We start from the raw sequence: 11,855 nt of genomic DNA, 5'->3' as shown, positions 1-11,855 counted from the left end.
GAGGATTTGAAAAAGTTGTAATGATGAATTGAGATGAGATTTTTGGTTTTGTATAACCAATCCGGGAGTAAATATTATAATTAAAATATCACATTTGTTCAAATGTTGTATCAAGTCAGAATAATAAAAAGAAAAGTAAAAAAAATAAGTTCTAAGAGTGTGGTGATATAGAGTTTTGGAATATCATTAATTGCCACTGTTCGAGCATTTATTGAGATAGAATCTCCAGCTTCTTCTGCATGTTTTCTAATCTTACCTCTATATCCGCTACCCGATCTAATTGAGTCTACAACTCTCTTTACTTGGATCTCAAATGTTTGATCTCCAACCTTACTTCCTCTAATTCTCGAGAGTTGTTATTCAATCTAACTTGAGAAAATGATGATAATGTTGAGGAAGGTTTCACACAACATCATAAACCCCTAAAATATCCAGAACGTGGTCCAAGAACTTGAGAAAAAATCTGAACATCGTTCATAGATGATTCATAAGATGGAGCCGCAACAGTTTCCATGAGTGATACCATCTTGTCTTATAAAAAAATCATTAAAGATAGTTATAAATAATAAAAATATTATTAGACAATACAAATAAAAAACTGAAACTTATATAATTTGCTCATGCTTCGTGATTGGTCCAAACACTATCATGATTTTTATGTGATTTAGCATACTATTTGATCAGATTATAGTCAGCAGGACTTTCTTCTTCCTGCAAAAGGAAAATCTATATTATAATTTCAATCACAAATTTTAATATGTTAATATTTAACGGGGGATTAGTATAACCTTACCAATTTTTTTGATAGTAAATGAAAAAATTGAGAACCAGCATGATAGTATATCGTTAAATTTGCTCTATTTGCTTTGTTGACAGTACTTCATTGCTACAAAAAAAGAAACAACATTATTACTATATTAGTTTAACGCATCTATCATATACCATAAAGAAAGGTTGCAGTGAAATTACTTGATATGATGGATCTTCAAACATATCACAAACTTCTCTCATTCATTTGGTGGTATCTATTAGAATGGATTTTACACATCTCTACTGCACTACTAAACTTCTGATAGTGTGCATGGCATCTACCCTTATACCTCTAAAATGCATTGGACATTAGCTCATCAACCGTTAGTTGATCCTCTTGGTGGCCAAAATTAAGTTCAAACTTATCCTTAAAAAAATTATAAACGATTAGTCCAAATACAAACTAATTATAAATTAACATGTTATACTAAATTATTTTCTAAGTGACTTATTACCAGGCAACAGTTTTTGATATGATCTTTCACATCTTGGGAAACTTTAGCCCAGAATGATGTAACCATCGGTGCATATGTGCGAGTAAGGGTACCAATATAAAAAGCAAGCTAAGCTGTCGAATTTCTAGAGCCACCGGTGTGACCATCAGGAATATCTAATTTAATTTTTCCTATTTTTCTTATTTTCTTTATGCAAACACCCTTAATAGTACCTCAACCTCGGCGATGGTTTACAATAGCTATATAGTAATTAAAGCACAAAATATCAAAACAATTATTTTATTTTTAAAACACTATTACTTAAATCACATAAAATCAAGTTTCTATGTAACATACTTTGTTTTGGGTCTAATGATGTTGGCCCACCAGACATGGCAGGCGAACCAATTAGGGAGTCAGTAATGGATGGAGATGGTACAATAGTTGATTTGCGCTTGGGAGGCATATCATCAGATACATCCACATTTATGTCATCTATGTCGTTGTCGTTACCTTCCATAGTTTGATTGGACTGAGTCCAAAATCTGACTCCTTTAAGAAAAGGTCCTCCATGTAAGACCCACGGTGAGTATTTAGGATTGATTCTATTGATATATAAATGCTCCTCCACTACTACCAAGTTATAAGAACTAAGGTTTTTACATTTCTTATATGGACATTTTATAAAACCTCGGGTGTCAAATTAATGAAAATAATTTTAATTAGGGCAAATTAATGATATTATTTTAATTTGGATATTTTATGGAAATAATTGAAATTATTTGAGTTGAAAATTAATATCATATTAGGTTTATGGTTTATATTTTAATTAGGACAAATTAATGATATTATTTTAATTTGGGTATTTTGTGGAAATAATTGAAATTATTTGGGTTCAAAATTAATATCTTATTAGGTTTATGGTTTATATTGTAATTAGAGCAAATTAATGATATTATTTTAATTTGGGTATTTTGTGGAAATAATTGAAATTATTTGAGTTGAAAATTAATATCATATTAGGTTTATAGTTTATATTTTAATTAGGGCAAATTAATGATATTATTCTAATTTGAGTATTTTATGGAAATAACTGAAATTATTAGGTTTCAAAACTAATATCTTATGAGGTTTATGGTTTATATTTTAATTAGGAAAAATTAATGATATTATTTTAATTTGGGTATTTTATGGAAATAATTGAAATTATTATGGTTCAAAACTAATATCTTATGAGATTTATGGTTTATATTTTAGTTAGGGCAAATTAATGAAATTATTTTAATTTGGGTATTTTATGGAAATAATTGAAATTATTTGAGTTCAAAATACACTAACAAATAACATATACTAACAAATAACATGATACACTAACAAATACACATGCATACATACACTAACAAATAAATCAAGTTTCGAATTTTATGCAAATACACTAATATACATACCAACATATTTTAACAAATACCCAAAACAAATCACACAAATCACCCAACATTATTCCATTTTTTTTCACAACTAAACATAAAATTATTCCTCAAATGTTTAACAAATCTAACCTCAAATTTGTGCAGTCCAACAAATCTCTCCAAATAACCAATACCTACATATGAGAGAAATCATAAACCAAAATGCATATATTTTTACATTAATTTGAAATACATAAATAAATACAAAAAATACAAAATACAAACCTCTACTTTTTCCTTCAAAGTTCACCCACAAACTCTCTCTCTCTCTCTCTCTCTCTCTCTCTCTCTCTCTCTCTCTAACACACTTCTCTCTCCAGGTGCACACTGCCCAGTATCTTCTCTGCCCTCAATTGCTCTGTTTTGAAATTAATTTGAGTGTTGTGAGTGAAAGAATGGAAGAGAAGGGTTTTAAATTCTGAAACTTCCCATTCGAACGGGTAAAATATCAGTTTGAATGAAAAATTTTCAAATTGGCGCCTAAGTACTTATCTATTTGAATGCTAATAAGGGAATATTTCTCAACATATTCCAATATTCCCAGCATATTCTCTTAAATGTAGGCAAAGGGGGGAAAGTTTTCCCACTTACGTGATCTCACCTCAATAGTTAGTGTTTTAATGGTGGAAAACTCTTTTTGCAAGCCATTTACGGACCAGAAAGTGCACCGATGCTGACATTTCAAATGAAATGGCGCGTTTCAAAGCTTGGAGAAAGTGATTTCGTGCAACAGGAGCGGGAAGACGTTTTTGTCTTCATCAAACAACTGCTTCTGGAGCGGGAAGGGAAAAACTCGCTTCCCCCAAATTTCCGATGAAAACTCTGCTAGTTTCATGACAGCCATGAGAATGCTCCGACAACCCCTCGAGCAGCTACTACAAGATAACCGACCTCATTGCATTGTTGCCGACATGTTCTTGCCATGGGCAACTGATGTTGCTGATAAATTTGGCATCCCAATGCTTGCTTTTCATGGAACTAGTTTTTTCTCTCTGTCTACAATGGTGAGTCTACAAGTGTATGAACCTCATAAAAAAGTTTTATCTAATTCTAAACCTTTCATCATCATAAACCTCATAAAAAGTTTTTGAAAGAAACCAAAGAAGCAGAGATGAGGAACTGTGGGGTTGTTTTAAACAGCTTCTATGAGCTCAAACCAGCTTATGCAAATCATTACATAAAGGTCTTGGGAAGGAAGGCATGGCATATAGGTCCAATTTCACTATGCAACAAGGAGGCTGAAGACAGAGATCAGAGGGGAAAAGAATCCTCCATCGATAAACAAGAATGCTTGAAGTGGTTTAATACAAAAAACAACGATTCAGTTGTATATATATGCTTTGGAAGTTTGGCCAACTTAACCGATTCTCAGCCAATGGAAATTGCCATGGGTCTTGAGGCTTCTGAACAATAATTCATTTGGGTCATGAAGAAAGGAAAAGATGAAAAAGAAGAGGAAGATTTGGGTCGTGCTCAATCTTAAATTTTTCTCTGTTTTTGCTATCCAAAACAGAGCAACATATCTATTTTTTCCCCGCTGCTCCCCACGTCGAGCACGACCACCACTTCTGCCATCACCCAGTCCCATCGCACGGTGAGTTCCTCCTCAACGTCGCACCACCCTTCCGTTTTCTTCTCTCTCTCCCTCTCTCTGAGCATCGCCACCACCTTCAGTCGCAATGACAAGGCCCACACAAGCAAAAACCATCACCTTCTATCTTGCCGATCTAAAATGGCTGGCAGCAGCCCAGGAAAACATAAATAGACATCATCATCTTCATACCAAAAAAACATAAATAAACAAAGGGACGAAGGAGCTGCCCAAGATAAAAACTTGGAACAAATAGAAAAAAAATGAAGCGAAAAAAAAATGAAGCTCACTGAAATCTGCAGCAAATGGAGAAGATGGAGATGAAAACCTACGATTTAGGATTTGTTAGGACGAGAAAATGAAGCTTGAAGCCGACGTTCGCTCCTGACTCTTTTCTCTTCTCTCCTTCATGTTTTCTCTATTTCTTTTATTTTTATTTTAAATTAAGCATCTGAAAATATTATCCACGTAAGCATCGGTACACAAACGAGTGTGCAGATGGCTTGTACGTAGCAGAACCCTGTGCTGATATTATTTCAAACATAGAAGTGCTGATATTATTTGAATGGTAGTATACCGGTTCAAACATAGAAGTGCTGATATTATTTATATATAACATAGTCAATATAATATATTAATCTATACTTATAAATATATATATATAATATACATATTATATAATTTAAATCATAATCTTGTTTCATTAATTATTGTTTTCTTTTAAGTTCATTTAAATTATTCATTAAATGATATAATTCAAGTCTTGAATGATATTTTAGACAATTTAAATCATAAAGATTACAAAATCCAACACTATAAGTATAATAATAATTCATCATGTATTTCAAAATAGACAAGCAGCAATAGAAGAATAGAAAGATCATTGTGACTTCTTAAGAACAGAAATGAAAAGTATAAGAAACCATATGAATATTCTTGCTTTATAAAAATCAAAAATAAAAATTTCACTGATACAAATTTTTAACAACGATAACCTATATAAAAGAAAATGAAATATATTAAGAGTCTTGTGTTGGTAAGTTATGAAAATTAGTTGGTCAGCTCATGTATGCTGGAGAGATTTAAGGGTCATCCCGGTGGTATTCTCTAAAGATCTTAATCTATTTTTTTCTCTTTGAATATAGGAAATCTTTACTTTAAAACCCTGTTTCAATGAATTGTTTATTTAAGTCAGATGCATCCACCATTAGTATACCTATAGAATCTAAACCTGATAACATTAACCAAGAAGACTATAATATAATAGATATAGAAAGCAATTTACAAGATTAGACAATTCCTAATGTTCCAAAAAATTAGATATACAAACAATTCACTTTTTCTTCTAAATTATCATTTCTTATTAATTATACTATAAAAATAGTAGAAAAAAACTATTAGTTTAAATAATGATTATGAATCATTACAATTATTAACAAAATAGGCTATTATACATTATAAGGAATAAAGATCTTCTTTCATACATTTTGGATGAGTACAAGTGGTTATAAAATCACTCACCAGAAACAGATTAAATGCCTTAGTATTGTTCTGTTTAAGAGACGAAAGACAATATAATTTTCATGATTCATTAATTAATATCGTAGAATCTAGCCTATTTCAAGGACCAGTTTATTTCTATTGTTATTCGAATTATTCACTTTCATTATTTGATTATAATATTTTACATGCTTTAATATTAAATATTAAAATAAATAGTTATCATATGATAAAAGGATCACATCCTTTAACTATAGTATATAGAATCCATTATAAACTGATGAAAAAAACATTAGAGCCACAAGTTCTTATTACCAGTCCAAAATGCTATACATTATTATTATTATTATAATCCCGCACACCAAATTCTAGTATACAAATTCCTAAATAGATTAATTGGAATCAAGTTACTCTTCCTAAAGAATGACAGTTAAAAAATATTATTCCATTACCTAAAATAGAAAACAATTCTAAAAATGATCTAAATTACATAGATAAAAAAACAGACGGAACAACCCAAATTGCCTTTCAACCTTTTAGAAGATCATTATCACAGTCATATTATTCTTTATCAGCATATTCTAGTTATTACACACTCATATATGTTCTTACTTCAATTTCTAGGAATATATCTCAAAATTTGGACACTTAGATCCGGGGAGTTATTCCTAAAAATATTATTGATACACTAATATATACTATCAATCATCCTAATATAGCATCTACCTCTCATAATCCCCAACAAATAAAAGAACATTTTTCTCCAACGTATTTACAAGTAGTTGGAGATGATGCCCAAATATTTACCTTGAGTAAAGAAGAATTTAAAATTAATAAATAATATCTTAAACAAGATTATATGAAAAGAAGAAAATAAACAAAAAAGATTAGCATTTTTCTCAACTTTCACAAAATTGAAAGAGATTATATTCAAAGAAAATATTATGAGTATTTGGAAAGTATACAAGTTAACATACATTTCTTTACATTATTTGAAATATATAAATCAAATCAATTATCAACCATAAGTACAGCTACTAATCAATAGATTAAAGAAGATAATAATCAAATTATTAATGAAGATTATTCTCCTTTTGAAACTATTAAGTACAACCAAAAAAGTATTCAAATATTAGCCTCACCAATATCTCTTTTATCAATATATATATATATATATATATTAGCTTCACCAATAAAAAAAATATAATTCTACAATAGAAAGTAAAAATATTGATAATATAATCCAACAAAATAATTATACTAATTTATATTTAAAAACTATGAGTAAACAATTAGAAATAATTGAAACTAAAATATCAAATATCAATCATACTATTAAAGAAATGAAAGAAACCCCTTTATTTATTCCTCATGAAATTCCATCTCACCTAAAACCCAAATTTTCTAAAATTAAAGATGATTTATTAGAAAAAATCTCTAATAAATTATAAAAATTAAATATTACTAATGATGCATCTACTTCAAAACAATCTCATATTAATATATTAAGTAAGACAGACTTATATGTCTTATCTAATTCTAAAATTAGTAATATTGAAAATCAATTTAAAAATTTAGATTTACAAATAAATAAGATTAGAGGAGATTATGCTAATGAATATTCAGCTAGGGATTCTAAACACCATGTTTCTCTTACTCGTAATTGGTATCCAAGGGTTCAACCGGATATGCAATTCGAAAAAATGGAACATATAGTAAGATCTATTTTTTCACCAAATGTACTATATGAATGGAATATAAATTGATTATCTGAATATAAAATCTTAAATCATTTTCAATAAATAATTATGGTTGCTAATGTTTATAAAGGAAATGGAAAAACAGATCATCAAGTAGTTCATATTATTGTTATAGGTTTCACTGACGAATTAAAAGGTTGGTGGGATCATTATCTTTCACAATAACAAAGATTAAAATATTATCCCAATATAAACGTGATGAAAATATGCAAATTATTAAAATAGAAAATGGTCAACCATTAGAAGATGCTTGTAATTATACTTTAATATTTATACTGACCAAGTATTTCGTTAATGATTCTATTCAATTTAAAGAAAGAACTAGTGATTTATTAATTAATTTAAGATGTCCTAAATTATTTGATTTTTGTTGGTATAAAGATGTATTTCTAACTAAAGTTATGATTAGAAATGACTGTCAACAACCATACTGAAAGGAAAAGTTCATAGTGGACTTCTATATTACTTCGCCCAAAAGGTACGAGAATTATTAGAAAAACCAGATGATACTATTGATTTTATTAATCTTATATATGGGATATAATAACTACTATTAATATAACTGGTTTAATTATGTATAATGATCTAAGATTAAAAAAACAAATGGATAAAGAAAAGAAATTTACTAGAAAAGAGTTAGGTACATTTTGTGAACAGTTTGACTATACTCCATTATTGGCTCTTTCTAGAAGACACAAAAGGAAAAAAGAATTTATAAGAATCATTCTAACAAAAAATGAAAATATAAAAGATCTTATAAAAAGAAAAAAGATATATATAATAAACCTATAAAAAAATACAAAAAAAGTATAATAAAAAGAAAAAAACAAATTGTTTATTAAAAATGTGGAAAAAATGGACATTACAAGTCAAATTGTAAGGTTAATGAGTAGATATACTTGAAACTTTAAAAGAAAAATTATTAAATATTTTTATAATACCTTTAAGTGAAGAGGTAGAAAGTTCTTTGGAAGAATAAATTTATCAATTAAAAAAAATTAAACCTCTCATAACAATATTTTGATAGTGAATCAGACGAATACAAGGTATATGTTTGTAATTGCTTATATAAGCATAATTGTATTTGTAACAAAATCATTAATGTTCTTTCAAAACATGAGGATATTATATTAGAATTAATTGATAAAATTAATGATCCACAAAAAAGAAAAGATTATTTAGTAAAATTAAAAGATACTTTCACTAATCATATTATTTCAACACCATCATCATATAATTTTTCAGAAATAATAAATAGATTTAAAACAGAAACACAAAAAGTTACATTACAAGATTTACATTAATAAACTTGAAGTTTCAAATGAACAATTATTATAAGAAATTATATTATTAAAAATAGATAAAAATGTTAATACTCTTAATAAAGAATAAGGGGAATGTTCAACAATAGTTATTAAAGATGAAACAGATAATTTTATTAATATCCTTGATAAAATAAATTTTCAAAAATGGTACATTGAAGTAACAATGTCTATTAGTCAAGAATTTTCTTTTACAATAATTGTCCTATTAGACATAGGAGTAGATTTAAACTCTATATAAGAAAGATTAATACCTTCCAAATATTTTGTAAAAACAAAAGAAACATCAACTCAAACTAATGGAACAAAATTAAATATAAGTTATAAATGATCTAATGCACATATTTGTAATAGTAGAATTCGTTTTAAAATAACATTTATTTTAGTAAAAAATATTAACGCTAAAATAATATTAGGAAATCCATTCATTGCCTTACTTTACTCTTACTTTGTAACAAAAGAATGAGTTTCTACTAAAATAATAGGACAAGAAAGTTAATTTAAATTTTATTTCCTTCGACTTCGAAAGAAATGAATTCACTAAAAAGATTTTCATTAACCAAAGAAATTAATTTTTTAACAAAAAATAAGATTAAAAGAAAAGAAAAACACATTAATTTCTTAAAACAAGAATTAAAATACAAAAGAATTGAAAAACAATTAAAAGATTTATTATTAATTTAAAAAATTAATAAGTTTAAAATTATAATTGAAAAAGAAGTATGTTCCAACTTTCTTAATGCTTTTCAGAGTAGAAAGTAACATATAGTCGAATTACCTTATGAAAAAGAATTTTCTTAAAAGAATATTTCTACTAAAACTAGACCAATTTAAAAGAATAATGAATTATTGAAATTATGTAAAAAATAACGAGTTCCTTGATTAGTAATTAACTATTAGTCATTAAATAAAATATTACAATGGATTAGGTATCTGATTCCTAATAAAAAAGATTTATTACCTCGTTTTTATAATGCTACTGTATTTTCAAAATTTGATATGAAAAGTGGATTTTGGCAAATTTAAATTTCTTAAAAAGATAGATATAAAACATCATTCACAGTCACATTTGGATATTATGAATGAAATGTTATGCAATTTAGATTTAAAAATGTCCCTAGTGAATTTCAAAATATTATGAATGAAATATTTACTCATTTAATTCATTTTTCAATAGTTTATATAGATGATGTATTAATTTTTTCTTCATCTATTGAACAACATTGGAAACATTTAAATACTTTTGTTCAAATTATTACACAAAATAGATCAGTTGTTTCATTACCTAAAATAAAATTATTTCAAAATAAAATTAAATTTATTGGACATTATATCTATCAAGGAACTATTACACAAATTAGTAGAGCAATAGTATTTGATAATAAATTTCCTGATGAAATAAAATATAAGCAACAATTACAAAGATCTTTAGGAAGCCTTAATTATATTGCAAATTTTTATCAATCTTTTAAATCATTATGCAAACTATTATTTAAAAGATTAAAAAGGAATCAACCTCCATGGATTGAAAAGCATACAAATATTATAAAACAGAGAATGTCCCATGCTAAGAAATTATCATGCTTAGGGCTCCCATCTCTTCATACTTTTAAAATTGTTGAAACAGATGCCTCTAATCTTGGTTATGGAGGAATTATGAAACAAAAATTATCAAATGATTCTGAACAAATTATTCAATTCCATTTAGGATGTTGGAATCCTAACCAAAATAATTACAATGCTATTAAAAAAGAAATTTTAGCTATTGTATTATATAGTTCCAAATTTTAAGATGATTTGTTAAATCAAAAGTTTTTACTTAGAATAGATTGTAAATCAGCCAAGTAAGTTTTTATTAAAAATGTAAAAAACTTGATTGCTAAACAAGTATTTGTTAGATGACAAGTTATGTTAAGTATTTTTCTATTTGGATATTGAACATATTAAGGGAGAATTTAATTCTCTTCCCGATTTTCTATTCCGAGAATTTTTACAGGAAAAATCATGTCATCCTCAAAATTCATTTTCACCATTAGCTTATTAGAAATTACCAACTTATTCCAAGGCTGTTTCTCCTTCTTCCTCTACCCATTCTCAAATTATTAATTCTCCACTATTATCTCAACTTTCTACATCTCCCATTATCATTAAGACCCACTGGCCCACTCTTCCCTATTGAATCTGAATTTCAACACCTATATGATCCTAAAAAATTATTTGATACATTTCTTTTACCAAACTGGCATTATATTCCGTAAAAGATTAAGAAAACCCAGAATTTTTATGAATTCATATTAGTAAATATATATATATTCTGTTATTCTCTCTAAAATCTAATGCTCTCTCTAAACTCAATCTTCTCCACCCTCATATCTAATTATAGCTTTTCACAAAGTCACCATTAAACAAGTTCTCGCATTAGAACAATGGGGAAAATATCGCTATTTAATAAGAAAATTTTCTCAACCTTATGATTCATCTTATTTTGATTATTATTGTGACGCCCCCAAATCCCCACATACGGATGCGGGGAAATCGAGACGTCCGGATGATGACAACACGGGTCACCACCCTATCGACAAGTGCCAAGTGTGTGTAAAAGCAACAAATGTGTAAAAAGAAACACGCAGCGAATAACAAAAGTCTCATAACTAAGTACTAGAATTTTTCTTAGTTTAATACAAAACTGTTCAAAACATACATAAAATATTACAAGATATAAACATAGTTTCAAAGCCAACTATAAAGCATAACTCTAACTCAGAACTCCGGCGGAGCCGTATCCTCGGGTTCAACCTCCTCCTCCTACTCGAACTCTGCACCAAAATCTACGGTACCAAAAATGATGCCGCAGATAAGTAATAATCCAAAAGCCACAAGATAAAAACATATTAAAACTCATACAATATGCATGAAAGGATGCTAATGCACATAACCCATAAAACCATATTTTTTTGCACGCATGCCAA

The 11,855-nt window shown here is 27.9% G+C and overlaps 1 long non-coding RNA gene across 1 annotated transcript; it reads right to left on the bottom strand.

Moving 5' to 3' along the window:
- Positions 1 to 513: 513 nt before the first annotated feature.
- Positions 514 to 4,786, bottom strand: LOC122305668. The gene is made up of 5 exons (XR_006241197.1): positions 4,595 to 4,786; positions 2,939 to 4,449; positions 2,804 to 2,847; positions 794 to 886; positions 514 to 711 (listed from the first exon to the last, which is right to left on the bottom strand). It is a non-coding gene; the product is annotated as an uncharacterized LOC122305668 (long non-coding RNA).
- Positions 4,787 to 11,855: the final 7,069 nt, after the last annotated feature.

The sequence above is a fragment of the Carya illinoinensis genome, chromosome 3 (assembly GCF_018687715.1).
Source record: "Carya illinoinensis cultivar Pawnee chromosome 3, C.illinoinensisPawnee_v1, whole genome shotgun sequence".
Classification (NCBI taxonomy): domain Eukaryota; kingdom Viridiplantae; phylum Streptophyta; class Magnoliopsida; order Fagales; family Juglandaceae; genus Carya; species Carya illinoinensis.
Note: the sequence above shows the minus strand (reverse complement) of the source record. Positions and strands in the feature narration are given on the sequence as shown.